We start from the raw sequence: 15,945 nt of genomic DNA, 5'->3' as shown, positions 1-15,945 counted from the left end.
GCAGATGAAGAAACTTCAATCTCAGTCAGCGTGAGTTGGAGAAATCCTGTGCCTAAGAAAAGCTCATTCTTGTTCCACTCTCTCAGCTTAGATGGCAGGAGCGGACACCTGGCCTGCCTGGGGGTAGTAGGAGCTTTCTGGAGCTGGGTCTGCGCAGAGCTCTGCTGGCAGTAGCTGCTCTTTGGAAGTCTGGACCAAGAATGCTGTGCCACCTCTTAGCAGCGGCCTCTCCATGCCTGGCTGGAGCCTCCCTGGTGGAAGCTCCTCTAATCCACGCTGGGGCAAAGATCCTGTGAGAGCTTCTTCAGTAGCTCTTCTGGTTTGGTGTTGGCTTTGCTTTGCTTTCTAACTGGGAAGGTCCGTAGCACTGCAGGCTTGATCCTGATGTTTCAAATGGAATATTCCAGAATCTAAGACTAGGCTGAAAGTGGTCCTTCATTTCTCCATAGAACTTGCTCGTCCAGGGGTCTGTAGGAGCAGGCATTGGTCCCACCCCCTGAATCTTGCTCCTGAGCAGTGTGTGAAATAAACCTGCACAGTGATGCTCTCTTCCTCAATTTCAGCTTTTCCATCTGAAACCAGGTTTAAAGAGAAAAGCTGACATTCTACCAGAGTCCCTTCCTTTCTTTCTCTATTCCCTCCAAATATGTCTATTGGGATCACACTTTGTGTCCATTAATGTGCTGGGCCTAAGAAAGAAATGTAGAAAGGAGTAGAAAATACAGTTCTTGTCCTTAAGTAAATGATGAGCTAGTTCAGTGGTTCTCAAACTTTAGCTTGTCTAGGAACCCGTTGGGAGGCTTGTTACAACACAGATTGTGGGCCCCACCCCAGAGTTTCCGACTCAGCAGGTGTGAGGTGGGCCAGATTTGGCATTTTTAACAAGTTTCCAGGTGCCTCTGCTGCAGCTAGTCTGGGGATCCCAGTTTGAGAACCACAGATCTAGTTAAAGAGTGTTCCCTGCATGAAACATCTCCAGACTGATCCAAAGCCTAGCTGGGGCTCTCTAGGCTCCTGGGGAGGAGAAGGATTACGTTGCCAAGGTCAGCCTGCAGTGAAATGTGTTTGAAGCTGCTATCCAATACCTCTTTCCTTTTTCAAAGGTTTGTTCCCTCCCAGGAGCTGGATGCTGGTGATTGGCAGGTCCCGGGAGCGCACTCCCAAAACTGCTGATGTACGTCCCATCTGTTGGAGCATATGCTCTGAAACCCAGAGGCCTCCCACCAGGAGCTCATTATTTACAAATCACTAAGCCAGCAGCCACGCACGGCTCCCTTGGCCGCCGCTCTGTCTCCTCGGGCAGTGCAAGTCTGACAAGTGCCGCCCAGCCCCGCCCAGTTCCTTCTCCCTGGCGCCGCCCCACTACCTGTGCACGCTTACAAAGATCTCTGCCCACAAAGGCTCTGCTGGGCTGAGTGAACTCTTGGCAAAATTTGCACTTATACCTCCCTCTGTTTTTGTGGTAATTGTTAGTTACAGTGAGGACTACACCCCATGCAAAGTCAATTTTCTCTTTTAGTGTTGGACGTTGAACAGAAATGTCTTCAAACTAAGCCAAATCAGCAAGTGCCTGCTGAGTCCATTGGAGATGTGCAGTCCCCATGGGGTCTTCAACACGAGAAGCCCAGGGCTCCGGGGTCTTCCGGGTGCAGAAGGCATCTGGAGCATCCGCAGAGAATGCCGGCTCCATGGATGTGTGCTGGCGGCTGCTGGGTTCAGGGCACATGGTCATCTCTTTTCACCTTTGCTTTGATTGGTTTGCTGGAGTTTGGTCACGTGAACACTATTATTAATATATTATTATTTGAATGAGCAGAACAAACTTTGAGCAAAAGGGAAAGACACGGTTTCTTTTCCTGTTCAATATTCCAACAAGATTGTGATTTGTCTGAGAGTGCAAACCATTTGTAAGCTGGCCTGTGTTCACTCTGGCTCACACACACACTCACCCAGGTGAGACATCTCAGAGCTATTGAAAACCCCCATGTCTCACTTTACACCAACCATCACTCTGAGATCTCACAGGCCCAGTGCCTTTCTGACGATTACTTTCTTCTGACGGATCAGAGAAAATAGGATGGGCTTTGTCAGTAGTTTTACTGTTGAAGAGGCCACCTTGAAGGAGACTCAGACCGCTGTAGCCATGTGTCACCAGGAGGGCTTCCAGGAAGAAAGTCTGGGCACTTTCCCCCGAGCTTGGAGCCCTTGCGGACCTGCCTCCGTGGCTCCAGAAGCGGGTGGAGCAGTGGGGAGAGGACAGTTTCTGCAGACCGGTGTCTGTCTTAAGGAGAACCCTCGTGCTGACCTGGATACCTCTCTGCACACTTGGCAACCCCCAGGAGGCAGCCGGAAGTCAGGAGCTGTCCTTCTGGGAGAACAAGCTCCTCTTCCGCTAAAAGCAGTGTCTAGAATCACACAAGAATTCTTCAGAGTGTGCAGATGTGTCCAAACTGGAGGGTCTCACCTGCAGCCTGAGCTCTGGGGAAAGGAAACCGGACACCTATAGACTATGACGCGGATAGTTAAGGACCAAGGTCACGGTCCCTGGGAGTGTGTTCAGGGCTGGGGCGGTTCAGGGCTGCAGGGGCCGCTCTCTCCAGGCCCGGCTCTGGGTCCAGAGGGGTTGAGGAAAGCCACATCCGCAGGCTGAGAAGTCAGCATCTTTCACAACCGAAGGAATGGAGCTGGCTCCAGAAGGCCTGATCCGAGGTGGAAGGGCAACCAGGTGCAGCGGTCATGGCCCAGAATGTGGGTGACCCAGCACAGTGCTGTCTCCCAGGCTCCAAAATAAACAAGGGCAGCAGGACGGGACACAAGGCCACCCCGGGGCAAGTTTCTCCTTGTTCCCATTGGAGCACAGTCCAGTGCTGATGCCCAGCTCTGCCAGAACAGCCTGGTTTCTGCTGTTCACCTCCAGCGAGCCCAGGGCCCCAGCAGGCGGAGCCTGCAGAACAGAACAGGTCGTGCAGGGGCCAGCAGGGCTGGAGCTGTTACACTCCGCTCCTGGTTTCACTGGGTCCTCGATGGTGCAATAGGCAGAAAGACCCAGGGCCTCTGGAGTGCAAGCCGAGTTCCTAACGGCTATTGGTGGTCAGGAGGAGAGCTGGCTACCAGCCAGGCTGAGGGGCCTGGGCGGCCCTTCTCTGAAATGTCCGCATAGAAACAGTCATCATCACCATCATCTCCAGAAACCGCATTTGCGCCTCTAGTTGACAAAGCCTTCCCAGACACGCTGTCTCATTTAACTCTCCTGACACCACAGCGGTAGGTGAGGTAATGTGGCCCATTTTACAGGTGAAGAAAGCAGTGGGTCAGGCCTCCTCTGTGGAGTGCCACGCCTTCTCACCCCCACGGAATCTGTGTGTATCTGTCCCATCTTTTCTTCCCATGCATTTTTTGTCTGCAAACCAAATAATATTTTAATCTGGAAGACTTTAATTATCAACTCCCCCTCCCATAACATTCTTATCAGAGGCCCCAGAGGCAAAAAGATTAGGGCCAGGGTTTTCCATTGTCATTTCAAAAGAAAATCGGCAAAGTAATGATGGCACCCCGGCTGCTGGCTGCCAGCTGGGGGTCAGCAGCTGGGGGTCGGCAGCTGGGGGTCGGCAGCTGGGGGCAGCTCCCACAAAGGGGACTGAAGAGAACAGAGCACTTTCACCCATCCCCACGCAGAGGTGGGGCTGCTGCACCCTGCAATTACCTCCCTCCCCACACAGTGGGAATCCCTACAAAGAGGTTTAAAAGGATGACACATGGCCAGTGCAGGTGACAGCGGAGGAGCCTGGTGGAGAAAAGCAGATAGCTCTCCAGCCCCGAGGAAAATAGACGCCACACTCTAGCAAGATGCTGTGCCCTCAGCAGGGAACGAGTGGGCACACCTGAACCAGCGACTGGAGAGGGGGATGCTCGTGTCTCCAGGTGCAGGTGGTTCTGCGCCGCTGTTGTGGCTTCAGGACTCCCCGTGTCATTATCCCTCCTTCTCACGTCTCCCCAAGACAGTCTTCCTTCAAGTGCCATCTCTGGGGAAACTGGCCATCTAAAGAGGCTGTGTTTCACACACACACATACACATACACAGACACAAACTACAGACACACACACTCACACACACACAGACACTCCTACACAGACTACAGACACACACACTCACACACACATAGACACTCCTACACAGACTACAGACACACACACTCATACACACATAGACGCTCACACACCCACATACCCACTTAGGAGAGGCATTTCAACTGTGGGTTTCTGCTGCCCCCTAGAGGTGCAACTGTGGAAGAAGCGGATGAAAGAAGGAAATCACCTTGAGATGTTAACATAAGATCTTTGCATCCAAGAGCAACTGCTTATTTATCAAAATCAAGGGCCAGAGAGGTTCCCGTTAGGGAAAGGAGACATGTTATGTGGATAAAGAATCTACAGCCTGGATTTAGTAGAATCTGCTTTCCACTCTTGAGCTCCAAAATTCCCACCATGTGTATGCGTGTGCATGCACGCATGTGTGTGTGCGATACTGTGTGCGCACACATATGTAGACACATATGTGCATGTGTGTGTGAGATACTGTGTGTGCACATGTGCACACAGTGTGTGTGTGTGTGTGTGTGGTTCCTGGACAGGCATTCCTGTAGGAAGAATCTCACCAGAGGAGATTTCTAGAAGTCATGGGGGAGATTTGGGAGCAGGGCCCAGGGGAGGAGGATGGACACCATGAAGCTGTAAATGTAGAATGAAGAAGCACCCTCGGGTGTTCAGGCTTCCAGAGCCAGCAGTCTGGGAACGTCACTGATTAGTGTAGATAAAGCTCTGTGTGAGATACTGAGCATAGTTCTCTTAAGTACTCTCCTCGAGGTTCTGTTGTCCAGCCAAGATCGAGGATCATGGTCTACATCAGGATCAGCAAACTCCTTTTTCCATAGAGGGCCAGAGAGTACCTCTCTTCAGCTTTGTGGGTCACACAGTTTCTGTGGAAACTACTCAACTCTGCCTGTGCAGCCTGGAGCAGCTACAGACAACCCATAACGAATGGACGTGGCCAAAAGTTCCAGCAAAACTTTACTTAAGGACACTGAAATTTGAATTTCATAGATTTTTCACTTGTCATGAAATATTCTTCTTCTTTTAATATTTTTTCATTCATTTAAAAAGGCGAAAACCACTCTTCGCTTAGGGGTCGTGTACCAACAGGCTGCGGTGCATTTGGCCCGGGGGCTGCAGTCACCACCCCGCAACCTCTGTCTCTGGCTCTGGGATGAAGCTTCATGCCAACTGCACAGTTATGCTGGATTTTTCACCCCTATGGGGTAGTGGTGTCTTGTAATATTATCAGCAAGGTCACTGATATTTTATTATTGATATTTTTATGTACACACAGGATCCATTCTTATTCTTTATTGCATATCTAAGAGACAACTATTTTTTTTTTCAGCCAAGGGGACTAGTGAAGTGAGGTTCCAGCTGGAGCTTTCTTGATGCTCTCATCCATAATTTGAAGCCATCGGCCATCCAGACAGCGGTGTCCTTTAATCTACAGCTCAGAGAAGGGATTAGAGTGACAACCTGGAGATGGGTTACTTGTGGTTTTCTCTTTCCTTTTCTCTTCTCTTTTTTCTTTTGTAGCCGAGGATTGTTGCTTTGAAGACTTGGAGATCAAGAATGTTGTAGAGACATATGTGTGCTATTTGCCCCCTAAGTAAAGTCTGCAGGTGATTTGAGATTAAAATGTAGTTGTGTGGACACGTGGTTGAGGCGTGCGGCTGCAGGGGCTGGAGATGTGAATGCTCGCTTCGGTTTGGGTTAAGAACCATTTCCTTTGAGTTTTCTCTCTAGGTTCTATCAGAATTTTATGTTTTGAGGGTTTCAGTCAACTTCTAGCAATGATACGTAATTGCATCTTTCATATGAATAACTCAAAAGTGTGGAAATAAGCAGTTAGCTTTTAAAACACAGTTTTCTTCATCTACCTTTTTTTTTTTTTTTTTTAATTATAGGCGCATTTTTTCACCCTTTGCCTGTAATACTTTGCTTGGTCAAATTGTACTTCCCTCGTTAATCTTCACCACTCCTCAGCATGAGGACGTGGGACAAGAGATACGGTTTCCACTTTCTGATGGGACAGGAGAAGTTGGAGCAGCTACCCAGTGTCCTTATGAGTCCAGTTCCTTTTTTTTTTTTTTTTTTTTTTTGGTGAGGACGATTTGCCCTGAGCTAACATCTGTGGCCAATCTTCCTCTATTGTGTATGTGAGCTGCTGTCACAGCACGGCTGACGAGTGGTGTAGGTCTGCGCCCAGGAACCGAAACCGGGCCACTGAAGCAGAGCACGCCAAACTTAACCACTGGGCCGTGAGGGCTGGCCCAAGTCTGGTTACTTTTTCACCAGGTGACCTCAGAGTTCCTTCCATTTCTAATACGTTAAAATTTCACAATTTTCTGAATGCGATACTGAACTCTTTCAAAAAGAAGATGGATCTAACTTTCTGCCTTAAATTTGCATCATTGTAATGATGAGAGGCAGTATCCTTCACATAGCTATAGCACTAACCACAGCAACACACGCTGATAACATTCTGAACCAGATTAGAGAGAGTCTTAGTGATTCCTCAACAACCCAGCCCTACAGATATATCTCCACCTTTGAAGGCTCTTATCTTTTCCCAGGGGTCACATCTTTGCTGGCTTCCTGTTGTGGGCTGAATTGTGTCCCCCTCCACAATTCATGTGTGGAAGCCCTAACCCCCAATGCGACTGTATGTGGAGAGAGGGTCTTTAAGGAGAGAATTAAGGCAAATTAAGGTCATAAGGTGGGTCTCCAATCTGATAGGACTGGTGCCCCTATGAGAAGAGACACCAGAGATCGCTCTCTCTCAGCACACACAGGGAAGAGGCTGTGTGAGGACACAGGGAGATGGTGGCCACGTGCAAGCCAAGGAGAGAAGCTTTGACAGAAACCAACCCCACCCACACCTTGATCTTGGACTTCCAGTCTCCAGAACTAGGAGACAATAAACGTCTGTTGTTTAAGCCACCCCTTCTGTGGTGTCCTGTTATGGCAGCCCTAGTACACCTCCAACTGTTCTCTGGTAGGTGTCTAAGTTTGCTCTGAAAACATTATTTCCTTCAAGAGCTCAATCCTAAGCAAAGCCCTTGCGCATGTACTCTGTCTGCTTGGCACCATCTATCAGCTCTCCAGAGAGGTGACCTTGTCTGCCGCCACCCCTGCTGTCCGTCTCCAGGCCCCGTGCCACCCTTCAGGGCAGTGGGTCACATTTCCATGCACATCAGAATGACTTGGGAAGTTGTCTCAAAAAGATGGATGCCTGCGGGCAGTCCGTGTGCAGTTTTGGCTGGGACCCTGGCCTCTGAATGTTACCAAGGGCCCCAGGGGTTCTAGAAGCTTCTCAGAAGATTAGGCTCACTGTGCGGTGCCTGGGGCTGTTGAGACTGCTCACAACTCCACTCAGGTGGTTTACAACCTGAGGAGCATGTAAGAATCATTTGGAGGAACTTTTAAGAATCGACAGGTCCAGGTCCCACTCTCAGAGATCTTGATCCTGGAAATCTGGTGCAGGCGTAGTCAGGATGTATGTGACTGTACGAGGCCCCAGGTGACTGCAAGACCCTGCCAGCTGTGAGTGCCCTGCACCCTGCCTGGGTAGTGGTCAGCCCTGGTTGTACTTTAATAGCCCTTTGAATATATCCTTCCACTGCCTTCTCGCCTCCACTGTTTCAGATGAGAAATCAGCCATTGATCTTATCGAGGGTCTTTGCACATGATGACTAGCTCCTTTCAACATTCTCTCTTTGTCTTTGTCTTTTGTTAGTTTGGTTATGATGTGTCCAGATGTGGATCTCTTTGAGTTTATTCTACTTAGACTTCATTGAGCTGCTTGGATGTGTAAATGAATGATGTTCATCAAATTTGGCGAGTTTTCAGCCATTATTTCTTCAAAGATTCTTTCTTCCTCTTTCTTTTTACTTCTTCTGACTCCCATTATGTCTATGTTGGTGCACTTAAGAGCATCTCACAGACCTCTGAGGCCCTGTTCATTTTTCATTCTTTTTTCTTTCTTACAGAATGGATAAGCTCAATTAGCCTATCTTCAAGTTTGCTAATTCTTTCTTCTGCCTTCGAAAATCTGCTGTTGAGCTCCTCTAGTCAACTTTTCATTTCAGTGTTGTACTTTTCAACTCCAGAATTTCCACTTGGCTCTTTTTCACAATGTCTCTTTATTAATGTTCTCTACTGGGTAAGATATCATTCTCATACTTTCCTTTAATTCTTTAAAAATAGTTTCCTTTAGTTCTTTCTATACTTTTAAAATAGATGATTTGAAGTTTTTGTCTAGTAGGTTCTGTGTCTAGGCTTCCTCATGGACCGTTTCTATCAACAACTTTCCCCCCGCTGTATATGAGCCAGACTTTCTTGTTTCTTTTCCTGGCTCGTGAACTTTTTGCTGAAAACTGAACATTTTAGATGATATTATTTGGCAACTCTGGAAATCAGATTCTTTCCTCTTCCCAGTGTTTTTTGTTATGCTGTTTGTTGCTTTGTTGTTGTTTGCTTCGTGACTTTTTTGAGCTAATTATGTTAAGCCTGTTTGGTCACTGAAGTCTCTGCTCAATTAGTTTAGTGATAAGCTAATGATTAGACAGAGATTTCCTTAACTGCCTGGAAGCAGTAAGTCTCCCAATCTTTGCCAAGGGGCTCTGTGTGCAAATTGGGGAATGCTTTGAACATTCAACCAGGCAACTGGCAACTCTTCCTAGCCTTCACTTTCTGCTGGCACAGAGCCTTAAGGTCATCCAGAGGTAATAGCTTAGGGATTTTTAAGGACTTTCCTGAGGCTGCACACAACTCTATGGATATGCATGACCTTCTAGATTCCCAGAAATATCTTAGAGCTTTATAAAATATCTTATGGACATCTCATTCTCCAGTTTTTATTTGTAAGCTTTTTGGTTAACTACTTACTTGCCCAATTGTTTTCCACTGCCTTAGTGAGCTGCCGTGCTCAACAATTGCCTCTGATTGTTTTAGACAAATAGTCTTGGGGAAAAGGCTGCTGGTACTGGAAAACCTGTGTGTCAAGTAAAGTGAAGAGAGGGCTTCTGAGTGGAGTCTTTAAGGAATCCCCTAGACAGGCCTCCATTCTGCCTCCTCCAGTGACTGCTAGGCTGCTGGTTTTTACCATGATTACAGGCTGATGGTTTTTAAGGGCACTGTGGAGCTTGCGAGAGAAGAGATGGACTAAAGCAAGTTAAAATGCTACAAGACTTGTTCTTACCAGGATTTGGCCATTTCTCTTGAAATGCTTCCCTAGACTGTTGGGAGTCTTTAGTTAATTTCCTGAGTTCTGAAGAAGTTGATTTTGACAATTTTTGTCAGTGGTCTCATTGCTTTTATGGAGGAGAGGGCTTTCTGAGGTCCTTACTTGTCATTCTCCCTGACTTCACTAGGTGAAGTTAATTTTAATACTGCATTTTGTTTAACCCAGTATATCCAAAATATTTTTATTTCAACATATAATCAATAAAAAATTGTTAATGATATATTTTAATTTTTTATATGAAGTCTTCAAAATCCAGTGTGTATTTTATATTAACAAGCCATCTCAATTTGGACCAGCCACATTTCAAATGCTCAATAGCCACATGTGGCTTATGGCACCACATTGAACAACACAGATATATGTCATAGTTCTATGTGTGCTGTTCTGTATGTTCCACTCTGCTTGATCAATGTTAAATAGCTAATATAGAGAAGGAGCAGTTCATTATGTCACAGGAAGTCACATTATATAAGCGGTCAATGGCAGAAGTCCTTTGAAAGTAGCCTGTATGTAGGTTATGAAGCATGTGTTTTTAGCACCTGTCCTTTGACCTGGAAATGGAAAGAGGAAGCAGAACACAAAGTAAAAAATAATTACTTCCAGTAAAATATTAGGACTAATTAGTGTGGTAAGTGTGGTAATATTCAGAAATATTCAGTCTTTCCTGTTCACCTCCAAAGAGGAGTGTACCTCCTGGTCCATTGATGTTGGCTTGGTCATGCGAGTTGGGATGTTAGCATTCATGACACGACATAGCAAGTGTGCTTGCACGGTTGGGCTCCTGTGCCTGGGAGAACCTGCTGGGCCAGGAGTTGGATATCAGACACATGGTGCAGAGCTGCCCCAACCAACTCACCCCAATTAAGCCCAGCCTATGTTACTTTACTCCAGTCAATGCACAAATGCATAAGATATCAACAACATATTATTGTATGCTACTGAAGTTTTGAGGTTGGTTGTTATACAGCGTTATTGTCGCAACAGCTAGCTGATATAACTGCCGACTGAAGATCAGCAAAATGAAAAGTGTACTCTGAAATGACATTATAAGTCAGTGAGCAAACAGGTAAGTCAGTTTTTGCTGTGGCAACGAGCAACTCCTTTCGTCAGTGACTTAAAATGGCCAGCCTTTCTTTCTTTCTCAAAGGGTTTGCGGGTGGGCAGAGGCAGTGCTATTGCAGGCGCGGGTAGACAGAGATCGGATTCCCGTGCCTTTCCCAGCTGAGGGAAGAGGCACTCTCTGGGACGCACGTTCCCACGCTGACAGTAGGAGCTCAAAGAGTGAGCCAAACAAGCCAGTGTGTTTATGTCTGTGCCCAGAAGGGCAAACCCACTTACGCTCACACTGCAGCAAGCCAGGGCAAGTCACTGCACCTGTCACTTGTGGGACAAGGGTGTGCATCTTCCCAGGCAGGTTGGGGATGTGGCAAGCGGAGTAAATATTTCCTGAGCAATAATACAATCTCCCACCGAGTCGTATAGCTGTTTATGTTAGCAACTTTTCATAAGCAGCTTGATTACGATAAACGAGACATCATTATAAACATGATTTAGCAATAATAACGATACGACTATCTAACACTGTTTTCTAGGAGCTTCAGTGAGGTACGTTTATTCTCAGAAATTCTCTGTAGGGTGAAATGCAGATGTAGGATGAAGAATGAGGCAAAGGCACAGTAAAATGAGATGCAAACAGATGGAGTGAATCACCATCCTTTTCTGTATCCTAGTTCATCTGGATGAACAAGTTTGCTCTCTGATTTACAAAATGGGCATGTGGTCAGGGCAAACTGTCTGTCAACTTAGTCCCCAAAAGCTGCTGTCATCTTACTGTATCTGCAGTGGCTCCTTTTGCAGGGTTCCTGGAAGGATGATATCAGCTCTGCTGTTTCACAGAGTGACTTGCACTGGGCCGGCCCTGACACAGCCCAGCAGTCTCCTTCCCCTCGTGGCCAGAGCAGCTGCCTCACAGGAGCCATCAGCCCAGCAGCCTCCCCTGCCAAGTGCCCGTGCCAGGGACCCCGTGGGAGAGGTGGGGCCGGAGGAGCAGGAGAAGAGGAGTTACTGAGGGGGTGAGCTGGGGGAGATTCCAGGAGAGTGATGATGAATATGCCCCTCTGAATATGAAACCACATGTGTACTTCCCACAAATGTGACTCAGCGTGTCATCCAGCATAGCTTTTTGCTGTGGTGTTGCCTCTAATTTGGGTTTGCTGGTAGCCTAGCGGTAGTTAGAAAAATTTCCCCTGCTTTTCTTTAGCATTGTAATCAGAATGCAATGACATCGAAAGCCCATGTCAGCTGCAGAATATAATTTTAAAATAGTGTCCTAAATCAGAATGCACAGCTTGTTTTCCTATTATATGACTATGTTCTCAGTAATGAAAAAAATAATTCGAGAAAGGACTCCAAATTCCTCCTTCCGTTTCTAGGCCTGCCAGTGCAGCACCTCTGCTGTAATTCTCTAAACATTACTCTGTGATGGATAAGATTGTTGAACATGTGGACTTAGCCCCAGAAGCTACTCTTGTCCCTAAAGGTATTTTAAGATTCCCTTTTGTCACTGTTTTAAGACAGAGACCTTTGAATGAAATGTGTAAAATTATAGGTGTTTTCATCATTTTGATAACTAATTTAATTGTGGATGTATTTATTTGGAATGAAGCGAAGTGTCCTTAATACAGTCACATTTATCTGCTACTTCCTTATGAAACAGCTTCCTTTGAAGTGCCTTTGGTAAAGTGGGTATTCCGACTTGGAATACCGGCGTGAACTGCTCAGCAGTGTTCATGTGCTAATACCCTGTGAATAAAAAAAGAAATAAGAAAGGCCTTGAGTTTGATCAAATATTCATCTATTTGCTATCGTATTATGGTAAAAACACTTAACATAAGATCTACCAGCTTAACAGGTTTTTAAGTGCACAATACAGTATTGTTAACCATATGCGCAGTGTTGTACAGCAGATCTCTAGGACTCCTTCACCCTGAGTAAGTGAAATTTTATACCCGTTGAATAGCAACTTCCCATTCCCTCTCCCCCAGGCCCCGGCAACCACTATTCCACTCTCTCCTTCTATGTGTTTGACTATTTAGGTACCTCATATAAGTGGAATCATGCAGGGTTTGCCTTCTGTGATTGGCTTATTTCACTCGGCATAATGGCCTCAAGGTTCATCCATGTTGTCACATATGGTAGGATTTCTTTCTTTTTAAGGCTGAACAATACTCGCTATTTCTCTCTCTCTCTTTCTCTCTCTTTTTTTCTTTTTGAGGAAGATTGGCCCTGTGCTAACATTTGTTTCCAATCTTCCTCTTTTTCTTTTTTCTCTCCATAGCCCCAGTACATAGTTGTGTATCATAGTTGTAGAGTTGTAGCTCTTCTATGCGGGACGCCACCTCAGCATGGCTTGATGAGTGGTGAGTAGGTCCACGCCTGGGATCTGAACCAGTGAACCCCAGGCCACCAAAGCAGAACCCATGAACTTAACCACTGCACCACTGGGCCGGCCCCCCCCCCTCTCTTTTTAATATATAGCCAAAATGTTGAAACAACCTAAATGACCATTGATGGATGAATGGGTAAAAAATATATTCATCTATTAATGCAGAAATTTTCCTTGGAATCCCGGATGGTGCTATTGCTTTTAGCAGTTATGAAAAACAAGAACCAATCCTATCAGAATTCCCAAATTCCAAATAACTGTGACCCCAGAGGCCTAGTCCTCCTCCTAGCTTGCTTTTATTCCAGTCAGCGCCTCTGTGGCCGTGTCCCAGTCCCGGCTGCTGACGGCCTGACTCACCCGGTGAACACACCTGCTCCTTCTGGATTTGAGTCAGGAAACACTGGACGCTCTCACTGGGATCTATATTTACAGGGAAGGAAAGTTGACAAAGCAGCACCGTTGACTAGCAACCTAACACGGGTCTCTGAGAAAACAAATTAGAAAGCACTGCTCTTCAGGCCTCCCGTTCCCCTGAAGGGAGAGTCCTTCACTCCCAGTCAACACGACAGACGTTTCCATCACAGAAGTGTGCTGTGGCCTGATCCGCAGGACTGTTGTTTTTCTCTAGTTACCGGGTATGTATCTACAGTCAGGCACAGAGCTGTTACTGAGAACTACGTTTGATGATAGAGATGGCAACAGGAATGCCCTTGGCTTTCTTCTTCTTGTCTTATTTTAGACTTTGTGACTTTGTACATCCCTGAGACTTCAGCTACCATGGAGTATTTCTAAATTTAATCTCCAGCCAAATTCTGGATCTCTGTGAGTATTTCATAATCTGATTGCTTACTAGACATAATAACCATTTCTGTTTAATACAAACACCCAAGTGCAGGAGTTCTCCAAAGCCAAGCCAAACGCTCTTCCGTCATCACATGGTGGCCCAGGCTCCGCCACGCACTCCGACAGCCTGCAGCCCAGGACAGTATGAATACTCTGGCTCCCTTGCTCCAAGGTGTGTCTTTGTCATTTCCAGTACCCCTGCAGAATTCACTCATTTGGTCCCTTGGGTAGTTGGCTTTACAATACGAGTCTTCTCCAGCTGCCTTCCCTTTCCTTCGACATTTCCCATCCCCCAACCTGTGCTCTCTGCACTCCCCTCTAAACTCTTCGCCATCCTTGTCTCAAAGCTCACTTCTGGGGTCCCAGAAGAGGCACGCCTACCATCCCTCAGCCTGAGGAAATGCTAGGGACTCTTCTTCAAGCTGTGTCTAAAAGTTCACATTGTTAGGAAGTCTTGCCATCACTCATTGCTGAGTCTCTCACTCCGTCTGTACTCTCCTGGCATTTTCCATGTAACCCCTCCTTCATACGTTGTGATTTCATAGTCACATTCTTCCCCCTTCTGAGACTGGAAGCTCTGGAGCCAGTCTTCGTTTAACGCTTTTCCTTTCCACCAAATAGAGCCTGGCGCGTGATAAGTGACGTATATATTCTAGATAAATGACCAAATCTCTACAACCAAATATCCATTGATTTTTTTTACACTTTGTAGAGATTCACTTCTGTTTTAAGATCTGCAAAAATTTGATTTATGCGTGTCTCTCTGCATGTTACTCTGATTATTTTTATTGTAACAAGATATAAATTTGGATACCAAGTGATGGGAATCACCAAAGTTATATATATATATATTTAATATTGTCCCTTTTTTCGTCGCAAATGCATTGCTGAACGATACCCAGATATCACATGTATTGTTACAGCCCTGCCCAGAAAGTGAGGGTCTTCGGTAGTCCAGTGGTCCAGGCCCCCGGGCTGGCCCTCTTCCCTGCTTTGGGGGAAATGAGCACTCTCAGCTCTCTGACCTTGAGAGGTGGCCTTACTGAAACACATAAAGCAGGCAAGCATCATTTCAGGAGAAATCAAGGTTTCTAGCAAAGGATTCAAAAACATTTCACGCTGCTGTCATCTGCTGCCCATGCAGGACCCGGACGTTTGGGTTCCCTTGTCCATTACCAGCAGCTGGTCAGGCCCAGGGGCTGAAGAGACAGAGCGGCAGCCTTTCAGGCCTCTAAACAAATTTCCATGAGGGCCTTCCAGGAGAGAAAGGCTCCCAGGCTTCAGGAAAGAATGTTCTAAAGATATTTTCATCACATGTTTTTCCTATTATTCCTCAGATCCTCGTAAACAATGAAAATTAAAGCTCTCTCTAAATTTTCCATTTTTCTAAAATTAAAAACACAGTGCAGTGTCCTTAACCTGCTCCTTGCTTCTGGATGAAGCATGGTTTTAAGAAGCCTTGAGGCTGGGAGGCACGTGGTGTCAGGACCACAGGCCCAGGCTGCTGGATGGAGAGACCTGGCTTGGCATCTGGGGGCAGGGCTCTGAGGGGCGTGGGTTGCTCGCCTGCTGAAGCAGAAGACACGCTCCAGCCTGAGGCTTCTTTGTTGGGGGCAGGTGCGGGGTCTCAGCTATGCCTGAGAAGAACTGGATGGAAAAGGAGAATTCCACACCAGAGCCACACAGGACTGCCTGGGTGCACGGAGGCTCTTCCTGAGAACCCTGAAGCCAAGGCAGATTCGTTTGAGAATGAAGCTGTTTAGCTGTCAATATTTTAATCCACCTATTTATAAAATGTAACACATGTTGCTTGTATTTTTGTTCTTGCTTCCTAGGGAACATCCTTCAAAGCGCTTGCCCCTTGGATGTTCTGAGAAGCTGACTTGATTGTCTTTAGCTCTGCAGACAGTGCGTGCTCGGTTCTTGACCGTGGCTGTCTCTGCAGGGCAGGCTCTTAGCACACGTGCCAGGGATCTGGGAAAATTTAGACGATTGTTTTTCAAAGTGTGTTCCAGCAAACATTATTCTCTTCTAGATGCTTCTTAAAAAATTAAACAGAAGAGCTCCATAGTTAAATGAATTCAGACAATTTTGTGTGTACCATGTCAATCTTTTGGAGATTCACAAAGTTCTAGGTAAAGTAAACCATTTTAACTTCAGGGAACCTGGCATTTATCAAACCTGTCTGACCATGGCTCCCTTTTCTTATGGAACTTCCGTTGACATCACTAACCACAGGGGAGCCGACTTTGAGAATTGTTCATGTAGACTCATTAGCCAGAAGGTCCCTCCTGAGGTCTCTGTCTCCACGCTA

Source organism: Ceratotherium simum, chromosome 20, assembly GCF_057802395.1.
Source record: "Ceratotherium simum simum isolate JZ-2026a chromosome 20, ASM5780239v1, whole genome shotgun sequence".
Lineage (NCBI taxonomy): Eukaryota > Metazoa > Chordata > Mammalia > Perissodactyla > Rhinocerotidae > Ceratotherium > Ceratotherium simum.
This window is presented reverse-complemented; position numbering follows the sequence as displayed.